Genomic DNA, 11,034 nt, shown 5'->3' on the forward strand with positions numbered 1-11,034 from the left:
TGTTCAGCATTCCAGCCTCTTCCCGAGGTGAGGGAGAGCCCTGCAGAGCCCCTGGGTGTCTGTGCCACCCCAGAGTGGCACCAAAACCCCGAGCAAAACCTGCTTGGGTTCCTGGGCGTCACAGAAACTCCACTCGTGTTTGAGACCTTTGGCTCAGCAGCTCCTGAGCAGTTGGAAGTGTCATCATTTATGGACTCCACACACAGTTTCTCGTGTTTTTGGTGTTCCTACCTCTTCCTCTTTTCTTCCCTAACCCAGGCACTGCTGATTGTCTGAATGTCTGGGTATCTTTTGTGAGACTGAAAGATAAACCCTTGGATGTCCAGTGTTCCCTGTTCAGAAACATGGAAACCAATTTTAAAAAATTAAAAAAACACTTCAAGTACTTAAATTCCCTGCTGATTTATAGACCTGATGATGGCTATTTTCTTGACATGAAATAATTTTTTTTTAATTACTCTTTTTTTTTTTTTATTACCACTGCTGTCTGAGGAGTTCCTCATGTCTTGTCTTGCATGACAAAAATCAACTGTTGAGTTCAGCCCAGAAGACAAAGCAGTGGACAAAGGTTTCCCAGCCATGGCATTGTCCTCCCAGAGTGCTGAACAGCCCCACCGAGTCTGTTTCAATTACACTGCCATTTCCTAACTCAATCCAAAATATTTCTTCAAAAGGCTCATCTGGTTTAGGGTCATGATCACAGGTGGAAGGTCAGTTAGTCATTTGCAGAGACATTCGCTTCTCACTCCAATCATCTTTCACAAATCTTAAAGGAATGCAGTAGTTTATGGCAGGAGGAGCAGGGGAGGGTAAGAGATATTTACACAAAATTTCTTCAAATTCAGGGTAAGTAGTTTTTCCTTTTTGAGAAATGAGGCTGTTTCCCCACTCTGAAGGAGAAGGAGCTGCATCGCTCCTGAGCCCAAGAGGTTTCTGTCCAGCACAGGATGTGCCAGGGAATTGATGTCAAGGTGCCTGGAATCACTTGTTCTTTCTGTGATATGCATAAAATAATGCTGGGCTGAGCCACTGTCACCTCTGTGTGCCTGCTCAGCCCTTGTGGGGACAGGGAGAAAAAGACTGGGGAAAAAACATCCCTTAAATTTCAACAAAACCCATGTCATGATGGCTTGATTTGCTGATTTGTTCAGTTCAGGACATGGAGGCTGTGCCTGGCCCGAGCCCTGTGAAGGGAGATAAAACCTGAGCTCTCCGGGTGAGCCTGGCAGAACCAGGTCCCCAGGGGTGCCCTCAAGTGCCACCTCCTCTCCAGCAGCTCCTGGATGTCTAAAGCCACCTGGCAGTGCTGCCAGTGACATCCCTGGTAATTTTATCAGCCATCCCTGGTAATTTTAGTGCAAGGCCAAGAGGCTTTGGAGAGATTTAGGCAGATTCATTTCTCTGATTGTGAATCTGAGCTGGGCCACTGTGGGGAATTCTTACTCTGAACCAGTCTGGCTTCTGGAGTGCCCTGAGTGAGCCTGGGGCTTGTCTGAGCTGCTCTAAGTACAATGAGCCTGTCCCAGAAAACCAACAGTGCTGCCCCTGAATGGCAAAAAAAAAGTTCCTTAAGCAGCTGGTCAAATAAACTATTTATTAGATGCAAACATGACACGGAGGATTCTCAGTGTACCCTTAGTTGTGCTGGAAAATGTACAGAAATTGTCTGGGTGCTTCAATTTTCTTGTGAGAAAGGAAGGAAGGAAAGAAAGGAAAGAAAGAAAGGAAGGAAGGAAAGAAAGGAAAGAAAGGAAAGAAAGAAAGGAAAGAAAGAAAGGAAAGAAAGGAAAGAGAGAAAGAGAGAAAGAAAGAGAGAAAGAGAGAAAGAAAGAGAGAAAGAGAGAGAGAAAGAGAGAGAGAAAGAGAGAAAGAGAGAAAAGAGAGAAAGAGAGAAAGAGAGAAAAGAGAGAAAGAGAGAAAGAGAGAAAGAGAGGAAAGAAAGAAAGAAAGAAAGAAAAGAAAGAAAGAAAGAAAGAAAGAAAGAAAGAAAGAAAGAAAGAAAGAAAGAAAGAAAGAAAGAAAGAAAGAAAGAAAGAAAGAAAGAAAGAAAGAAAGAAAGAAAGAAAGAAAGAAAGAAAGAAAGAAAGAGAGAAAGAGAGAGAAAGAGAGGAAAGAAAGAAAGAGAGGAAAGAAAGAAAGAAAGAAAGAAAGAAAGAAAGAAGAAAGAAAGAAAGAAAGAAAAAAGAAAGAAAGAAAGAAAGAAAGAAAGAAAGAAAGAAAGAAAGAAAGAAAGAAAGAAAGAAGAAAGAAAGAAAGAAAGAAAGAAAGAAAGAAAGAAAGAAAGAAAGAAAGAAAGAAAGAAAGAAAGAAAGAAAGAAAGAAAAGAAAGAAAGAAAGAAAGAAAGAAAGAAAGAAAGAAAGAAAGAAAGAAAAGGACTAGAAAGGTTCAGTTATACTCATCACACAAGAGTGTCTTCCCTCATTTGGAATGGTTTGTGAAGTTTGGTAGGTGAAAACTGTTAAAAAGATGTCAAGTATTAGCAGCAATAAATCCGTATTGGTTTTGCTTCTTAAGAAGATTACAGATTTCAGAAATCCATAGTAGAGATTTATCCAGTGACAGCAGAACTTTTAGTGCCTCTCATAAAAAATATATGGGCTGATTGTCCCCTCCTGGTTATTGGTGGAGCACAACAAAAGAGTTCTGAACATGGGTTTGATGAGGAGGTGTGAAATGTTTCAGTGATTTGTTTTGTGTTTGTTCCTTTCATTTCTAGATCACTCATGACAAACAGCAATGTATCAGCAGGACGAGACAATTTACCACTGCATGAGCTAAAAGGGGAAAAAAAGTTCCATACATTTTATATCCCTTTTGTAGTCACTATACTGCACTAAAGATGACCGTGGGTCACAGAGCCTGTGCTCAGCACAGTTCATGTGTTTTATAACTTCTTTGGGTGATCTCACCCCATTTATTTTAGGGTCCTTAGATAAGGATGGTGTTGTCTGGGCTTTCTTTCATAAAACCCCTTTCCTGACATGATTCAAAGAAATTACTTTCTCGTTAAAATAAAAAGCCCCAAACCCCTCAGCTGAAGCTTTTCCCCCTTCTCAGCTGAATGGATTTTTCCTTTGTTTGTACATGACAATTTGGGGGGGAGAGTTTTGTGCTTCAACTGCTCATGTGACTGTGTCACATGCGTATGGGTGACAAAAGGAGCTTTGGCATGTTATGTATAAATCTGCATTAAGAGAGAAAATAGGCAACTTTTACGTGACTGGTATCTCATTCACAACAATTAACTCATTAACCATCTCCAACCACTGAGGGAGCAAGGGCCAACCAACCAGCAAAAGCAGCATTTTGGTCACGCTGTGGCACCTACAGGAACAGTCAGTATTCTCAGCACAGCCTCCAGTTCTCATGGTGTAAAGTAAACCTTTATAAATTACAAGTTGTTCATTTAAAGCCTCCTGTGGTGATTTATGCAGGAGAGGGGACCCGTGTGATAACGTGGTGTCTGTCTCTTTTTGTAGACATGTCACCCCAAGCAACTCGCAGATTTGTTGCCTGGTCTGACGTGAATTTGAGGGGGAGGCAGAAGTCTCAAAGATTGTGATTCATTTCATGAGAAGTGCTGGATTCAGAGAAGGGCATTTTTATTTCCAGGCTGCAGAAAGGGCTCAGGTGTGTTCGGGCTTTATTGGACTGCGAAGTATCCAACTGCAAAATACACAGGAAACTTTCATTAATTCCATTGCTTGTACAACAGCTGCTCTTGCTGCAAGATTTCCCCCAGCAAGCAAATCCCTTAGAGAGGGCAAAACCAAAAGGACACGAGCACAACCAAGAAAAATTACTATGAGGCAGGTTTTTTAATTTGAAACAAGCCTTGAAGTTTGTTCCCTGTGCCAAGGAAGTTTGTTCCTGTGTTCCCTTTCATCTCCACCATGTAAAACTAGAACCAAGCAAGTTGCTGGAACAGCCGGGCTATTTTTACCTCGTTCATCAGCATTTTATGGTAATTTTGAGTTAAAACTCTGCTGAAGGCAAGTTCCTCTCTCTGAGAGTGTCACCGCATCCCTGGCAGGGCACAGGTAGCTGCTTTTCCAGAAAGCCAGTGTAACTCTGTGTTACTCAGGCAAGAGTCCTGCACTGATATTCTGGGAAGCTCTGAAATGCCCTGTGCTCCTTCGGGGCTGAAGGAGTGCTCTGGTGCTTTGGACAGGTCAGGTTTATTCCCTCAGTGTCAGCCAAGGGTGTGTTCCCAGAGCAGGGAGGGTGAGAGAGCTCTGAGGGGAGCTCCTCTGGGATGAGGAGAGGGAAGGACAGCCCAGCCAGGTGCCCTGGTTTGTTCTCTCCCTCTGCAGAGCTGAGCTGAGGGGCTGCTGTCATTAAGCTGTAAAAGCAGGAGTCTGCATCAGAAGGAAATGGGCACATAAAGCCATCCCCTACAAAAGGTGACATCCCTGAGATTATTCTGGTTTTAAGAGGCTTTTTAATTTGTCCGTGGGTGAAAGGAAACGTGGCTTTAGTGCAGAGGTTCTGATAAATCTCTGTGTGACAAGAGGCAGTGGACAAGTCACAGGGACAGATTCCCTGCAGGTGTGTGAAAGGGCTCTGTGCCCACCCAGAGCTGACAGCTGAGGGCAGGATCCCTGCAAAGTGTAACTTAGCCCCCAAAAGGCTTTGATCAAACATTTTTGGGGTTTTTTTCTTTAATATCACAGCCTATCTGAGAGATGCACTTCTCTTTTCGTGACACATTTTCGTTAGTAACACTGGAGCAAGGTGGAATCGAGAGGTGGAGGTGACAAATAATGAGTAGGTGTTATCCCAGGCAGTCTCCTCAGTGGCTGCACAATTTCCATCCACTTGTGACAAGTTTGCTCCAACACTCGGGGCTGTAATTCATTGCCAGAGGTGCAACAGGGGCTGCTTGTGCTTTGTCCCCAGCTGGACAACACATCCTTTGGGAACTGTAATGTTCCCTAAAAACCTGGGGGACCCTGCTGGTGTTAAAAGATGGAGCTAAAGATGTTCCTTGGAGGGGGACATCAACCAGGCCAGCCCAGGATGGGCACAACCATCCCAGCACTCCCAGGCATTGCCAGGCACCAGCGAGCCTTGAATTTACAAGGTCAGTCTGAGTTGCAAATTGATCTAGACCTGTTTGAGCATCCTCTGAATTTCCTGGCCTCACTATTTGGTTGGGTTCACTGAATGGAATCCTTTCTTTTGGGCACGGTATGAAAGTCCTGCCTGCATTTAGCCCATCAGCAATGGCAGCGTGCCGTGGTGCTCTGGGCAGTTTCTAAAGGAAGTCTTGCTGAAATTGCTGGCTGCCATCATAACTGAGAGGCACTTCCTTTCATGCCTCCCTTTAAATGCAGCTCTGATGCTCGCTGGTCATAAATGCAGCCTGGTCCCTGCACTTGAAAAAGCTGGGAAAGCACATAAGTGATTCTGGTATTTTCCTGTTCCCATTAAAAATGCTCCACATCCTCTATTTGCACGGTTGCCAATGTGATTTCGCTCTGGCCTGCTAAGCTCTTTTCTCTCTACTGTAGGTCTAATTGTACAATTTTTCCAAAGAGAACCCCAGGTTTCCCCTTCCCATGGCCCAGCAATGCTCCTGCTGTGACCCTGCAGCCCGGCTCGGTGGCCCAGCGGGGCACAGGGGGCACTTCCAGCCCCACTTCCTTCTCCAGGCGGGGAGCAGGGTCCCCAGGGCTGCCCCCTGCCCCCGGGCACTGCCTCCCTGGCTGCTGCTTGCCAGCTTGCAGCCACACCTGCTCCAGGCCACTAACCCCTTTTATGAGGCAAACCTTAATACCTTCCAGTAAAATCACTGCCGAGCCTCCCTTCCCGTCCCCTGTGCAGCTCCAGCTCCTCGCTGCTGGGAGCAAACTCATCCCTGGGTTGATCCATTTGGTATAAACATTTCCTGGAGCTCATAAACACCTTTGTCATTTACCAGCGCAGCCAGAGATGTTTATTGGCCAGATAGAAAACTCTGATGGGATCAGGGCTGCTGGAGACTCCCTGATCCCGTGTGCTGCCCAAAGAGGGCTGAACGTGGGGCCAGGTTTTAATTCCAAATGCGGGCCCCCCCAGTTTTTAATTGCTCCTGGTGATGATTGCAGCTTCCAGCGCGAGCTGCTGAGCACTGTCTGAGCAAAGCTCATTTTACAGCAGTCCTGGTATGGACCAAATTGAGGGAGGTAAAAGGGCTGGGGCGGTGGGGGAGGAAGAGGAGATCTATAACTGGCATGTTAATAAAACTCCAGTTTGTCACTTCAGCAGCACACCCTGAGTGTAATAACTGAGCTTCCTTTCTATACCCCCTATGAGTTCCTTTGTATTGACAGATGCCATTTGTTCATTTACGACGTGATAATAAAAACCTTCAGCTTTACTGAATGTTGTTCTTTTCCTCCCCTGACACTGGGGCACCAAATGGTTTGTACTGCACTCAGCAGGCACTTTTCATTAAAGATCATGCCATGAAAATGAACTGTATTTGAAAACCATTTAGGAGCAGAAGTTCTGCTGTTGAATAGGCTGCACAGAAACCTTCCCTGGCTGCTTCCCAGGAGCCTCGAGGCTCCCCCATGGATGCTGGGATGAGGGGGGGTTTATGTCCAGCAGCATTTGGGAGTCCAGCTGCTCAGATTCCTGTAGCAGTGATTCTCCATTGCTATCAGCTTCCTGTGATTATTTCTTTTCTTTTCTTTTTTTTTTTTATCTCTATCTGATTTTAAACGCCTCAAAAAAAAAAATCTTTCTTTGTGCTTATCTGTGCTTCCTGAAACTGGTGATTTCAAAGTTTTCACACTCATGCAAATGAAGCCTAAACTGTAAATTTGGATGGCTGAAAAGAAACATAGGAATTGATAATTAAGCCTTTATTCAGGAATGCTTTAAACATGGCTCATATTTTTAAGTACTGGTCAAAATTCAGGCTGTGACAGCACTTGCAACTGTGATTTGATTTGCAAAATTAGAGAATGCTTTGGATTCCCACTGAACTGAGCAAAACATGAATGCACAGCTTTGGGCTGGACTCACCTTGGGAAATCAGGCCCACAGGTTTGCAGTGCTCTGCCCAAAACGTAGCACTGTAACAAAAATTAAAAACAAAGCAATAAGCAACATTTGTTCAACACATTAATTAAATTTTACCCTGGGCAATAAGTAATATTTCTCTCCCTCTGTAGAGTCAGTTATTTAGTAACTGGCTGTAGGTTTTGCTGTGAGTAGAAAAAAAAATAATCTCCATTAATTATTTCTAATTAAGCTAAAAAAATTATTATTGAAGCAAAAATAATTAACCAAACTGGAACACAGCCACACACTGTACTTTTTAAATACCAATAGAGTGCTCTCAGCATTTTCCCTAGGCAGAACTCTAGAAACTCATCACCAGCTTCTGCAAAGCTGCAGTAGGACAATGTGAATATCTTTATTGTGACGACGATTTAAATTAATCATATTTCATTCAACTTTACAAAATACCTGTAAAAGAAGTGATTACTAACCACAAAAAAAAAAAAAAAAAAAGGTACTAATAACTGTTCTCATCCTTCCCTGCTCATCCAGGAGGGACTTTTATCACCAACATTATCACTTGTTGCCAAACAAGTACAGAGATGTTAGCCCGGAGGATGAAATAGTTTAATCATGGGGAAACAATTTGCAGTGCACAGATCTCAGCTGGTTCCCTTTCATCTGCTCACAGTTACTCAGCGACTCCCGAAAATCTGTTTTGTAGCTGTAATAAAATTCATTCGCCACTCTCGCACGCACACACCAAATGGTTTGGCCGATTCTGAAGTGCTACAATCACCTGGAACAAAGACAGGATTCATAAGTTTCCAGGGGGAGTATTCTGGGGTTTTTTAATCACGTAAACATGATATTTGCCTTTCAAAAATTAAATAAAGTGGAGATTATAGATGTAAGGCCCGGGTTGATCTCTAGATTTACAACATCCATGTGATGATACAATCCATACCACACGTGTTCACTCTCTGTATAGATGCACTTTGATATTAAAAAGAAACAGTTGCATTTATTCAATAGCCCCTTTTGCATACTGTGACCAAACCCAAGCTGTTACTTCTTGGCAATTTTTCGTTAGAATCTAAATCATTTTAACTTCATCAGAGCTTTTTGTCAACTTCTGATTTGCTGCCTGAGCAAGCCTGTTTCTTAAACTTTGATTAGACTGGCAATATCTTCTGTAATATCTCCTAAGAAAGTGCCCTCTAACACTTTAAAGCCCCGTACATGCGAATACGAGCAGTGGAAATACAGGTCTAATGTTTTTCATATTCTCTTATCTCTTCCTCTCGCACAAAAAAATGACTTTTGCTGAGCACAGATAAGATCTCCGTGTGAGCACAAAGCTCTGGGGTTAATTCAAAGTTCCTCCTCGCTCTTCTCAGGCTCAGCTGCTCCTCGGGCCGTTATTGTGGTCGCTGCAAGCACAGACAGACAGAGCTTGGTTCACCTGCCAGGGAGCCGTGGGCACTCTGCAGGGAGCCACGGGGACACGGGCAGGGCAGGGCTGGGGACAGGACCTTCTCACTCTGCTGGCGATGCCTCAGGTTTTGGCTTTTCTGTTTTTCACATTCTGAGCTGCTTCAGTGTGCAGTTCTGAGCTTCACATGAGGGGATGGTGAGCTCTGTGCACAGAGCAGGGAGACAAAACAATTCCTGCTCCAGCTGGGCACCAAGGACAAATGATCCAAAGCTCAGGCCCAGGAGCACAAACAGCATGGGCTGGAGAGAGAAAAACAAGCAGGATGGGAGTGCCTGGGCTAAAGCTGGAATGGGACAATGAACTGCAAGGTGCAAATGGAGCAGAGCTGATCCCAGTGAGAGCCCCCGGGAGCGCTCGTGCATTTTGGGACCATTTTGGTTCATTTGGGTGCAGCCCTGGCTGGGCTCTGGTGCTGCCCAAGGTGGATCCATGGAGGAGATCCTTTAATAAATCCCTGCTTTATTCCTTAGCTCTGCCCAGCCTCTGCTCTAGGGCAGCCTCACAAGGCAGCAGTGGCAACAGCAGAGCAGGGGGTTAGGTCAGGATGTCCCTCCAGGAGCTCCCTGGGAGTTCCATCAGTCCCTCAGAGAGGTTTGGTGTCCAGCTCCTTGCAGAGGGGACACAAAGACCCCCATGATGCTCAAGCTCCAGGGTAGGAACTCATCCCTGTGCTGCGGGGTGAGGGAAGGGGGAAATTGAGACCTGGGGCTGGTGATGGCCAAGGGCTGGTGGCCCTTGGTGGCTGCTGGTGCTGTCTGAGGGCGTTGTTTTCTGTCAGGACAGCTGCCTCCACCCCAGCCCACCCCTCTGGTGTCTTCACTGACCCCTGAGGTCCCAAACTTCCCTGGGAGAGGAGCTGGATAGCTCTCAGCTCCAGGCCAGCCTCACCTGCACTGAGCAAAGAGAGCAGGAAGAATCCAGCCCCTGGGCTGCTGACATCCATCATCAGCTCTCTGTGGCTCGGGAGGCAGCACAGGCTCTCCACAGGGCACGAGAGGGATACGTGTGGCCCCTTGCAGAGCTCTGACACCCCCTGTCCATCAGCTGTGACATCCCCTGGGCTCTGCACAGCTCCCAGATGGAAACCCCACCGTGCTCACTGAGGAAGAGAAGAGCAGAGGGAAAGGACGCTGTGCTGGCTGAGGACACTCACAGTGGTCATGTCCTCCCTCAGCTGGAAACTTCCTGGGCAACCTGGAGCAACCTTGCTGCTGCCTTTGCCTCAGTTTCCCCTCAGTGCAGGTTTCAGTGTTTCCCAAGGGCAGCGTGCTGTTGTGACACATCATATCCAGCTACTCCCTAATGGGGACCATATAAATTCCATAGCTGCTTTATCTGATCCAGCAGTCATGAGTCTGCCTGTCTGAAAGTTGCTGCTGCTCTTGATAAGAAAACATTCCTGCTCCAGAAATTCCTTGTTGAGGGAAGTGGGGAAGGTCTCAGTCATGTTCTGCTGGGCAGGTGCCTGGGCAGCAGCAGATTCACGGTCACATCCCTGTGACTCTGTGGGTGAGAGTCTCTGTAAATGTGCATCAAGGTCCCTGGAGATGGGCCAGTCCTTTGGCAGGCACCTGCTGCCATTTCTGCAGTGCCAGGGTAGCCCTGCAGCCCAAATTCTTGGTCATCCCTTTTAAACAAGCTGGGCAGAAATTACTGCTCTCATGGGCTTGGCTTGTGGCGTTCGTTGTGGGAATTAGTTATTCTAATCTCGTTTGAAAATTAGATTTTAATGTGTTTAAATATGCATAAAAGTCCTTGACTTTAGCCACTGCAGTGGCCCCTGAGTATCCCTGTCCATTCTGGGTGGCAGCTGAGGGCACTCGGATACAGAGATGCTTTATTTACCTCCTGTGGCAAACCACCCAAAAGAACCCCAGATCACAATCCCTCCCTCCAGATGCAAACTCAAAGAGGTTTCTGGGTTACCAATGCCACTGGCAGCACTGGCAGTGTCCCAGCTGGGCACAGATGATGCCAGTGCCCACGGAAACCCTTGGGAAATGCCATTAGTGCTGCTCGTGCTGCTCTGCCACCGCAGGGGACAGCTGCTGAGCCACAGGGACCTGGAGTTTTGTGTGTTTGCTGCTGAATTCTCCCCTTCCCTCCCCACCTTCTCATGTCATTGCACCTCCCTGCAGTCAGTCCTGCAGGGTTAATGCAAATAACCTGTTTATTACTTCAGCAGCTCATGAGAAACATGACTTGTCTAGTTCTGTTTATAGAGCATGTAATCATTAGAATAAAATAACAACAAAGATCAAATCACCGTCTGTATTTAAAACTGACCCAGAGTCTTCTCTGGGACACAAATACTGCTGGGAACACCTCGGAAGCTTTGGGGACCTCAGCTAAAATCTTTTCCCTTTTGAACAATGCCCATCATTAGCTTTTGAGTTATTAGCTCCCCAGAACCATTAGCTGTGGTGGGCTTTGCTGTGTAGTTATTTATGTTTTGTTGCTATGGTAGTTGCCTCTGGTTTTGAAAGGTGGGGGGGTTTTGTCACCCAATTGGAATCAGATTAATTGAGCTCCTTCTGATATA

The sequence above is a fragment of the Vidua chalybeata genome, chromosome 17 (assembly GCF_026979565.1).
Source record: "Vidua chalybeata isolate OUT-0048 chromosome 17, bVidCha1 merged haplotype, whole genome shotgun sequence".
In the NCBI taxonomy this organism is placed as follows: domain Eukaryota; kingdom Metazoa; phylum Chordata; class Aves; order Passeriformes; family Viduidae; genus Vidua; species Vidua chalybeata.